The sequence below is a fragment of the Notolepis coatsorum genome (assembly GCF_963971535.1).
Source record: "Notolepis coatsorum genome assembly, chromosome: 14".
Taxonomy (NCBI): domain Eukaryota; kingdom Metazoa; phylum Chordata; class Actinopteri; order Aulopiformes; family Paralepididae; genus Notolepis; species Notolepis coatsorum.
In genome coordinates, this window is record NC_140178.1 from 109,230,751 (window position 1) to 109,243,064 (window position 12,314).

The following is a 12,314-nucleotide window of genomic DNA, read 5'->3' on the forward strand; positions in this document are numbered from 1 at the left end:
ATCACAGTAGTCAGGATGTCCAGTGTACTGGAGCGCACCGATTGTTTGTCACCACTAGAGGGTGGTAGGGCGCCAATGTCAGGCCGAGGGCCAATGTCAGATAGAGGGCATTGCCCAAAGTTAGGTGGAGGGTACTGCCCAATGTTACCATCCTGCCCAGTCCAGCCAGGACCGGGCCTAGGATCCTGACAGTACCCCCCCCTCAACGGGTGGCTTCCAGACACCCGAAAACAACGTCCATAAGCAGGTGAGGGAGGAAGCCGGAACCCCGGAGAGGACCCAGGGAGAGGACCCGAAGACGAGGGGCCAGGAGGCTGAACGAAAAACCCAGGAGGGGCATAGCAGCCAGGGGGGTAGAAAACGGGCGCAGATGCCCGGAGAGGGGGGGTGGGGACGGGAACAGAGGCCCGGGGAGGAGGACTGGACCTGGGAACAGAGGTCCGACGAGGGGGGGTGGGGATGGGCACCGAGACCCGGGGAGGGGGGCAGAACCTGAGAACCGAGGCCCGACGAGGAGGGCTGGACCTGGGAAGCGAGGCCCGACGAGGGGGGGTGGGTACAGGTGTAGAAGCCCGGGAAGGGGAGCTGGACCCTGGAGTCGGATCCCGGACGAGAGGCCCTCCAGCCGCCGGACTAGGGACCGGTTCAGGAGAGCCGGAATGGAGGTGCGGCGGCGACGACCCCCGGAGCAGGATCCCACGCAGGCCCCGGCGAAGACCACGGCGAAGACCCCGGCGGAGACCACGATGAGGACCAGGACGCCGATCACGGCGCAGAGCTGGACCAGACGGGGAGCCAGGATCCGTCGAAGAGCCGGGAGCCGGCACGGCAGCCGGACCAGGTGGAGAGGCCGGGCAGGGCGTGGAGACCGGATCGGTCTCGGCGGCGAGGCGTGGTGTAGGATCCGGGGATGAGGAGCCAGGACCCAGAGCAGAGGCTGGACTGGGCGTGGAAGCTGGACCAGCTGTGGAGGCCTTACTAGCCATACTAGCCTCGGGGGCTAGGCTAACTGTGGGCCCTGGACTCACTGTGGGAACTGTGCTAGCTGAAAATGCCTGGCTAGCTTGGGACATCTGGTCCGTCTCAGGTACTAGGCTCACCCTGAACCTGGAGCCTAGTCTGGCAGTGGAGACTGCGCTAGCTGGAGACATCTGGTCTGTCTCCGCTACCAGGCTCACCCTGAACCTGGAGCCTAGGTTGGCAGTGGGCGTCTGGTTAGCTACTGTAGCGGGGCTAACAGGCGGAGCTGTGCTAACTGAGGACGGCCGGTTAGCTATTGGGATGGAGCTAACGGGCGGAGCTATGTTAGCTGGGAGTGGCTGGTTAGCTATTGACACAAAGCTAACCGGCGGAGCTATGTTAGCTGTGGAAGTCTGGTTAGCTGTCTCGGGCGTGGAAGCTGGAACAGCTGTGGAGGCCTTGTTAGCCATACTAGCCTCAGGGGCTAGGATAACTGTGAGCCCTGGACTCCCTGTGAGAACTGTGCTAGCTGGGAATGCCTGGCTAGCTTGGGACATCTGGTCCGTCTCCGGTACTAGGCTCACCCTGAACCTGGAGCCTAGTCTGGCAGTGGAGACTGTGCTAGCTGGAGACATCTGGTCTGTCTCAGATACTAGGCTCACCCTGAACCTGGAGCCTAGTCTGGCAGTGGAGACTGTGCTAGCTGGAAACGGCCGGTTAGCTATTGAAACGAAGCTAACGGGCGGAGCTAGGTTAGCTGGGAGTGGCTGGTTAGCTATTGACACGAAGCTAACGGGCGGAGCTAGGTTAGCTGGGAGTGGCTGGTTAGCTATTGACACAAAGCTAACCGGCGGAGCTAGGTTAGCTGAGAGTGGCTGGTTAGCTATTGACACGAAGCTAACGGGCGGAGCTAGGTTAGCTGGGAGTGGCTGGTTAGCTATTGACACAAAGCTAACCGGCGGAGCTATGTTAGCTGTGGACGTCTGGTTAGCTGTATGAGCGGAGCTAACGGGTAGAGCTGTACCAACTGGGGACGTCTGGCCATCTATAGTGGCGGAGCTAACAGGAGGAGCTGTGCTAACTGGGGATGGCCGGTCAGCTATTGGCACGAAGCTAACCGGCGGAGCTAGGTTAGCTGTGGACGTCCGACCGGCGATGGACATCCGAGCAACCTCAGCGGCTGTGGGAGGATCTAGGCTGACCGTAAGCCTGAGAACAGTCGGCAGGCTAGCTACCCTAGCCTTCGGCTTATGCTTCTCCATGAGGACAGCAACATGTCCAGCCATCTCCCACATCGCCGTCTGCAGTGTCGGATTCTCAGTGGCGACCTGGTCGATCTTCCGGAGTAGGAACCCCCATTTGGCCAGTGAGTAACTCTTCATGTCACCGGCCATCAGGGCCAGGACAACGGTGATGGTATCGCTTGCCTTTCCTGCTGCATTCGTTAATGTTGGTGGCGACATTCTGTCACGATGGGGTTAGGTAGAATGCAAAAATACAGAAAGGGAAAGAATGGAGGAGGCAGATGCGAGGAGTGAAGCTTGGAGAAGGGTGTTTACTGTAGAATCCAGTGCAATACAGGGAAAATACAGAAACTAAATAACAAACTTCACAATACAAAACAACAAACACTAAGACTTACTAGAGGGAGAACGGTGCGACACGACGTGGAGGAACAGGGGGTAACTGGAGGAATGTCGCCACACAGAAGGGAGGACAGACAGAACCCTATATACCCCAACTAATTAACAATTAAGAACACCTGGCCAACACAGAATCACAAACAACACCTAGACAATAAGCAAAGAACAACTAAACACAAAAGCAACTCCTAACAACCCAACAGTACACCACATCACACAAGGGAAGGGAAAGTCAACAACAGTACACACCATGACACCACATTAATCATACTATTAATTATTGTTATCACGGTAGTCAGGATGTCCAGTGTACTGGAGCGCACCGATTGTTTGTCACCACTAGAGGGTGGTAGGGCGCCAATGTCAGGCCGAGGGCCAATGTCAGATAGAGGGCATTGCCCAAAGTTAGGTGGAGGGTACTGCCCAATGTTACCATCCTGCCCAGTCCAGCCAGGACCGGGCCTAGGATCCTGACAGTTACTGATTTAATTTGCAAATAAAATGTGCAATATTGACTGCAACTGCAACTACTGATATTATTAGTATTTCATAATAACCTACATGTCTGGTCTTAAAGGAAGGAGGAAAGTAAAAGTCACTTTAAGCAAGGAACAGATGTGGTTCATCTTGGAACGTTTATTTAGATAAGTATAATGACGGAGTTAAAATTATATATTGTATAATAGTGTATATAGGAACCAGTGCCGTCTCAGGAATTTAGCATGTCTATTTTTATCATGCACATTATGTCTTCTTAATACCGTTTTTATTTTATTATTGTATTTTGCACAATCGATGACCACCCGCATTTCACATGACATTTCCCTGAATAAACCTCTTGATTCTCTAATAAATGTCCTTGAATTTGAAACAAACCTTGTTGTGTTGTTATTATATATCCTTTCTAATACTATTGCAATTGTATAGTAGTTCATATTTCATGATCAGTGAACCGTTAATCATATTGGATGTCGCATTTATCTGCATTAAGGTAAGACAATGGTTAATATATTATTGGATGCCTTCATTTGAACACTTAATTTGCACTATATATAAATGAGTGGGGCTTGCTGTAGTATAGCCTAGTAGTGTGTGTGTGTATATGAAATCAGAACCCCTGGACAGTTTGCGACCAAAAATAAAAGGGGGCGTTCCTTTTAGAGCCTACCCTGCCCTAAAGCGCACGCGCCGCCTATGAGTAAAGTGCATGTTACGACAATGTCTACATTTATGTTTGTTTTATATTATATATTATACAATGTGGAAATGGTTAATTTTCCTAATACATTCTAAGGGGTATGATTTGTGACAAGATGGCCGCCAACCCTGAGCTGCTGTGATGGGAGTTGGTTGCTGCAGGGGGTAATGAGCAGCAATGCAATTCAGGTGTGAATGCCATCTTGGAGTGGAGAGGCAGAGAGAAAAAATGTCTGTGCAGGGGAAGGATTGGGCTCCTTCAGTGGGTAAAAAATTCCTATTTAGACCAGTAAAAGAGGGTTCAGTGATGGAATCACTCCAGAGACGCCATTGGTATGTATGTTTGTAGTTGTGTAATTGTCCATTTAAATCACTTTATACAACGGCATGCAAATTTCTCGATTCTGATTGGCTGAAACAGTCATTTTACACGTCTTTATTGGCAACAATTCCACGCTGCTGGCCCAGGACCCGCCCACAACCGAACCACATCACATCACTCCGCCGGATCACAAGAAGGTGGACAATAATCTTTACAAATGGATATGTTGATAGCGACTAAACGACTAAATATCAAGCGATTCTGTCACAGCGAATGTCTTAGTCGTTTAAACAATGTTGGATGATGTAATTGATGGGTCTTGAATCATTCTGTAACAAAAGAAAAATCGCGGATTGATTGATTGATTAATTTTCAAAAAAAAAATTCAATTTCTTTTTCCTTTCGACTGTCAGCGCTCGCTCTAGTCTCCACCCACCGCCACCCCCCCCCCCCCCCCCCCCCCCACACACACACACACACGCACACACACACACACACACTCTGCCTGCAACGCTGGGGGTAGTCAGAGAGCTGGGTGCTGCGCTGTTCTAAGTGAGCATGGCCTATTGAGTTGATTGATTGATTGATTGCTAATTTTTTTTTTTTGTATTTTTTTTTTTTATTATTTTTTAAACAAACATATAAACAAACATGACAACACACGATAAGATATACAAGCATTAATTGTCAGGGCACATCCAATGAGATCACCTTTTGGTTAGTTGTTTTATATAAGATATACCCATAATACCTGTTATCTAAAAAAAAAAAAAACTACACACATGCTCAGCTCGAACCCCCCCCTCCCGGACCCCACCTTGAGAAGTACCTCCACTATCCCTTGCACCTAACCAGACACTACCATTATAAGCTAGCTTTTATTCTCTCCACCACTTCTAACCACATTGACATTTTGGATTCATTGAGACCCAGAATTCTTGCTGTAGATATTTCATGGTAAATTACATCGAGATATGTAAGAAACCAAACTTTACGGCACATTTTTTCCAGTTGAAACCAGCGTGATGCGATCAGCTTTTTGGCTACTGTGATACCCGATAAAACCAATCTCTTTAGCTGTGGATTCACTGCAAACTCAAAAACATCATTCAACAGCAATACCGAGGGGTGTACAGGTATATTCCAAGATACGAGTTTTGATATTTGTTGGGTCACATCTTTCCAGAATGCCTTAACTGGTGAGCAGTCCCAATACATGTGCATAAATGTCCCTTCGTCCCCATTTGTACATTGGGTGCATTTGGAATCTTGTTTGAGCCCCATTCGGCACAGTCTTATAGGAGTCAAGTATGTCCTGTGAATATAGTTAAGATTGATTTGTTGATGATCCGGGTTCCTTGATGTAAGTCGGACATTTGCCCAGGCTCCTTGCCAATCAAAGTCATTTTCCAGGTCTGGTATATCCCTCCTCCAGACAGAGTCAAGTTGGAGGGTTTCATACGAGGACGTTAGTAATTGATGATAAAATTCTGAAACAAAACCTCTCGATGTCTCTCTTGAGTAGAAGAATTTGTGGTATCTGTGGTGTTCAATTGGTCTGTCTAATGGAACACCGTGAGACTTCAAACATAGCTCTAACTGTTTGTGAAAAAGCCATGTGGACTTGGTGAGATAAAAAATTTTGCGTATTTCTTTATCACTACAAAAACCCTGTTTGTTAAAAACATCCCCTAATGAGTGTATGCCTTGCTCTTCCCATATAGGGAATCTTATAGGTCGTTTTCCAATTAAGAGAGCATTGTTATTGAATAAGGGAGTATGATTGTGCCATTCTTGTGGGTTAGGATTTTTTTTTTGTGATTCACGCCATATCCGGATCGCATGAGTAATTATGGGGCCAAATTTTCGTTCACAGTGCTTGATTGGTAGTTTAGTGTATGCTATGTCCTTCAGTCTATGTGGGGCTACTATGTTTTCTTCTATTTTTCTCCAAGATGCTAATGCTTGGGAGTCAAACCATGTTGTCAATGGACTTAATGAGTACGCCTTAAAATATAGGAAAAAATCTGGAAATGCCATGCCACCATCTGCTTTATTTCTCTGTGCGGTGGATCTTTTTATACGTGGTGGTTTGTTATTCCAAATAAATTTGTATGTGGAGGAGTGTAATCTTTTCCAGTAACCCTCTGGAGGGGGTAACGGTAGCATTGAACAGAAGAAGTTGATTTTAGGTAGTACATCCATCTTAACTATTGATATCCGTGCTTGTACTGTGTTCTTAAGTTTTGCCCATCTATCAAGGTCGTCTTTGATTTTGTTTTGGATTTTTGTGTAGTTGTGCTTCACCGTTTGTCTTATGGTAGGGAATATTTCCACTCCCAAGCATCTGAAATGTTTTACCATCGGTATCTGTCCTGGGAGGGTTGTATCTTTTTTTGCAGGGGTGTTAAGTGGAAGGAAAGCCGACTTCGGCCAATTTATCTTAAATCCCGATAAATCACCAAAGTCCTCAATCAACTTGAGCAGATGAGGCAATGTGGTGTTGGGGTTTTTCATGAACAATATTACATCGTCCGCATATAAACAAATTTTTTGTTGTGTGCCCTTGATTACGATAGGTTCTATGGATTGGGATTGTCTTATATATTGTGCTAAAGGCTCTAATGATAGATTGAACAGTCCGGGACTAAGAGGACAACCCTGTCTGGCAGAGCGTGATACCGGAAATATTTCAGAGATGATTGTGCCTGTTGTAATCATGGCCGATGGGTCTTTGTATAATACTTTAATCATATCGATGAATCCTTTTCCTAACCCCATCCTTTCTAGCACTGCCCACAGATACGACCATTCCAGCCTGTCAAAGGCCTTCATAGCATCCAGGGACAGCATCGCCTTAGGTATGGTGTCCTCCTTGTCGGCATCAAGTACGTGCAGTATACGTCTTATGTTCTCAGTGATCAGGCGGCCTCCTATGAAGCCAGTTTGGTCCGGGTGAACTAAAGACGTCATATGCTTTTGTAATCTGATGGCTAATACCTTAGAGTACAGTTTGATATCTGTTCCGAGGAGGCTTACAGGTCTATAACTACCGCACTCGTTGGGGTCTTTGTCTTTTTTAAGGAGGACTGTTATGAGTGCAATATTGTCAATTTTATGGAAGTTCCCCTCCTTGACTGAGTATAAGATCATATTTAGTAATAAGGGGCCAATTATGTCCCAACAAGAAAGGTACATTTCTGATGGGAAACCGTCTCTTCCTGGAGCCTTACCACTTTTCATTGCGGTTATGGCCTTCTTGAGTTCCTCTAGTGTGATCGGTATTTCTAACTGTTTAGCGTCATCCTCTGAAAGTTTAGGGAGAATAATTTGATTAAGAAATGTGTCAATTTTGTTTTGATCGAAGGTCATTTCTGATTTATATAAGTCGGAGTAGAATACTTTGAATGTATCGTTTATTTTTACAGGATCTGTTACAAGTACTTGTTGTGCTCTAATGGTAGTTATATCTGCAAATGTTGCATTAATTCTTAATCGCATGGCTAATAGGTGGCTGGGTTTGGAACCATGGGAGTACTGCTGTTGTCTTGTGCTGCGTATTTGTATTTCCGATTGTTGTCTGTATATGGCATTGATCTCTATTTTTAGTACGTTAACTTGATTTTCTAGTCGAGTTGAGTTGTTGTATTTCAGAGAATTAAATAACGTTGAGTAAAGCGTTTCCAGCTCATCCAGTTTTGTGCTTTGATTCTTGCGCATTTTGGAGGAAAAGCTATCCGTGAAGTCTTTGATCATTCCCTTTACCGACATCCATATTATTCTGGGGTCTTGCACCGAGTTTGCATTCTCCCGTTGGAATACTATAAGAGCTTCTTTGAGTTGTGTAATGAATTCCTTGTTGTTAAGCAGCAACGAGTTAAATCGCCATCTTGGGGCTCGGGAGGATAGTATACCAAATGTACCTTTAAGGAGTAAATAACAGTGATCTGATAGTGCGTTGGGTATCATTTCCACTTCATAATTATCAAATAGTCTCTGTGATGCAAAGACATAATCTATTCTGGATAGTGTCTTATGTCTCGCAGATCGACAAGAGTACTTTCGGGTCGTGGGATTAAGTAACCGCCATAAGTCCTTTACACCTGTAATCTTTGACCAATCCTTTAATGCCTTCGATGAATTCTTTTGTTCGCTGGAAAAGGCGAGGTAAGATTTGTCTATCCTTGGGTTCCAGATGGCATTAAAATCCGCTCCTATTATAAATGAGTAATCGGGAATGTCTAACATTGCATTGGTTAGTGTAGTGAAGAAATCTTCTTCGTACAAATTTGGGGCGTATACCGCTATCAACGCTATTTTCCTGTTCTTATGTTCAATCTTAGCTATAGTTATCCGACCTTCTACATCAGACCATACTCCCTTTAGTACAATATTCAACTTACGTTTAACGACTATTGCTACACCCCGAGTTCTCGTACCAATAGAGGAGTGACTGATATTATGGTATATGTTGTCCGCTAATTTACCTATGTCTTTCCCTAGAATGTGTGTTTCGCTTAGCAGAGCAATGTCCACATGTTCTTTTTTCATCAGTGTGAGCACGCTTTTGCGTTTGAGTTGGTTATTTATTCCCCCGGTGTTCCATATCATTATATTCAAACTAGCCATAGTCTATACATGTTGCATTGTAATTTTTGGTAATGCTTCTAGAGTGCGAGGCAATAATAGATATACATCCCACTAGTGAGGTCCCGTTGAGAGCCGAGCTTAAAAACATACATATATACAAATAAAAATCCCCTACCCTTCCCTCCCACCGAGAGTCGTACAGGATTGTGTTCCATGAACACAACCTTTGCGTATGACTCTCTCCCTTGCACCACCGGATATCCCAGAATGATCCAATTATCCTTAACATTCCTATGTATACCATAGGATCTAACCATAAGTAGAATGTCGACTGTGGCTTGGCCACTTACCCGTAAAAAATAAATAAATAAAAATTTAAATGAGATAAACTAAAAATAAAGACCAAAAATAAGCTTCAATTGTCATGCCCTAATCACTACATTTTATATGAACTTGTAATTTATAGTAATTTATAGTAACCCATGAATAATATGAAGGTATTGAACTGAAGAGAGAGCCTCAATAAATCAGAGAGAGCGGATGAAAAAGAAAAAAAAAACAAGTAAAAGGAAGAGAACATTAACTTAGATCTTAAAAGAGCATTGCTATGCTTAAACATCTAAAGTATTAATTGGAGAAGTAGTGAAATTATTTCCCGTTAATAAAAAACAGTTTTTAAATACGTATATGCAGCATTTCCCCTGACCGGGGTGGGCGATGATCGTTGTGTAGAGTGATCTTCAGCCGGCCGGCTATGATGGCTCTGTGGTTCTGCATCTAGATAGCTGTTGATTATTCCCCCGAGGGGCTTCTGGTAGAGTGAATGACCACGTATTGCTGATATTCCAGAATGCTCCATATATCAAAGAATGCTTCGATGTTCTAGATTTATTCCAATATTTCATTTTTACATTGTCTGAATGTTCCAGTATGTTCTGGAGTGTTCCAATCTTAAATCCAATATGTCCGCAATAATATAAACACGTCGGGGAAAGCATTCAAAAACTCTGAGCACGTAGGTCTCTCTGTCCCAAATCCTCGGTTATTAAAGGTTGTACTATATGGTGACCTTGCATAACTGAGATTTAAAAGGCCATTTATACACTATTCTGCGTTTTGTTCAGACAGGAATTTGGCTGCCTCTTCAGGCGAGTTGAGGAGAACCTTTGCTCCTTGTTTGTCGACGACGCGAAGTATTGCAGGGTATATTAGTAGGGGTCTGTATTTCCCCAGGTATAGTTGAGACATCACCGTCTTGAACTTGGCACGCAGTTCCACTACATCACGACAATAATCTTCAAAGCAGTGTATTGGTACCTCCATGTATTTCAGATTGCCTTTCATCCTGCGAGTTTCACGCATAATCATTTCTTTTATTCTGACTTGGCGCAGTATAACTAATATCACTCTGGGCTTAGCGTTATTGCCAATGGAGCGGGGACCCAATCTGAAGCACTGATCCACCTCCGGTATTTTAGGAAGGATTCCTGTTCCCAAGATTTTCTGTAATTCTGTGGCAAACTCTTCAGGGTTTTCACATCTCACTGATTCGTCCAGACCGACAATACGAATATTCAGCTTGCGTTTTTGATATTCCATCTCGAATATTTTGGCTTTCTGTTCTTTATTGATTCGCGTGAGCTCCAACGTTATTTCGCTGAGCTCCGTCTTGATTTCATTGTAGTTCCCCTTCATCTCAGCAGTTAGGTTAACTTTGTTAGCCTCTACTTCATTGTAGATGCGAGTGAAATTGATTTCGTGGGCTTCCACTACTTTCTCCAGAGCCTCGGTGCGTTTGTTCTGTGCGTCGGCGTCCGCTCTCAGCGCATCAATTTTGCCTTCAATAGATTCTTTAATAGCATCTACTTTTTGAGTTATTATCTTCTCCGACAGTTGTGATTGGTGGATCATTTCCTTCATTATTGTCTTCCCCATTTCCTCCATTTTCCGGATGATATGTTCGGTATCTGCGGAGGTGTTTGATGGGGATGAACTTGAAGCGGCCTCTGTCAAGTCAATATTTCCTGCTGTCCGCTGTACGAATCCTGGGTCCCGCGGCGGGACCTCTTCGACTGGTTTTGGTTTCGCTGTGTCTTTCCTTGTGTTTGGCATCTCGATTCTTTTGGTCAATATAGTTAGTTGATAGTCTCAGTTGATATATGCGTCAAGTTTTAAATGCATTAATGGTTTAAAAATATGTTTTTAAAACGAAAAAAAAAAATAACGGGTGAGCAGCTGTGTCACATGCGACCTACTCCATTCTAACGCTAAACCGGAAGTTTCATTGATTGCTAATTTTATTACTGTACGCTTGGTTTCCAACTGGTTAAGTTTAGGCCCTCTACAGTAGGTTTAAAAAAATAAATAAAAGAATAGGGCGAAGAAAACGTTTTTTTCCTATAGGGCAAAGAAAACCTTTTAATTTGTTTTACCTACTTTATATAGAAGCATCTAAGAATGAAGTTCTATGGAAAGTAGGTCTGCATTCCCTTAACAATTGTGTGTATTGAGCCGTACTGTATTGTACCCATTCTGCATCTGGTAATAACATTTTCAATCAATCATTCCAATAATACACAGTTGGATGTGTTAGTTGGTTGGATGCACTTCAAGCTGCTTCCACATGAGGCAACTTCTCTCAATCATTCCAATAATACACAGTTGGATGTGTTAGTTTGGTTGGATGCACTTCAAGCTGCTTCCACATGGAGGCAACTTGTCTTTTTTGTAGTTGTGGGAACTACTTTTTCTGGCGGATGGTTTTTTCAATAAATCTTCGATTAATGTGTGTTTATTGTATAGAAATAAGGTTGGATGAATCTGGCAGTTGTATAAAAGCTTTACACCACTTGCAGTCGTGATTTGTGAACAATAAACCATGCCTAGGGGGGTCTAACGACCACCCCTAGGCATGGTTTATTGTTCACAAACCACTCCTGCGCGTGATGTAATGCTTAAATAATTTGTACCTGTGGAGGGCTGGGTTCAGTGGCGGACTGGGACACAAATTCAGCCCGGGACATTCAGACGCACCAGCCCACACACCGGCCCATGCACCGGCCCCGAAACCGGCCCACACAACGGCCGTTATGAAACACTTGTCCAGTATTAAACAACCCAAGGCTGTGGCTAAGGAGTCAACATCAGGGAGACCAAATCTACACCCCGCCCCTAGATGTGCACTCGTGCACAGTGCACACACACACACACACACACACACATACATATACCGTTACTTTGGCTTTTACTTTTTAGTAACATCTTAGTGCCTCATTAGCCTAGGGATTAAGGATACATGAAGTATTAACTACACCATAATAATATTGAGGTTTTGATCCATAGAAAGGTCTGTGCTACACAATTTCAGTTAGATTGGATTTATTGTCCTTTAATTTGGCACTCATGACATTAGTTGCTTGCCGTTTAATCAACATCGAAAGACCCCCCACTTCCTCCCAGACACCCATTCCAAGAGTCTCAGTCTCTCTCAGTCTCTCTCACTCTCTCTCATTCTCTCTCAGTCTCTCTCAGTCTCTCTCAGTCTCTCTCTCTCTCTCTCTCTCAATAGTGACTCAGTATTAGCAGAGTTGATAGGAAAAGGG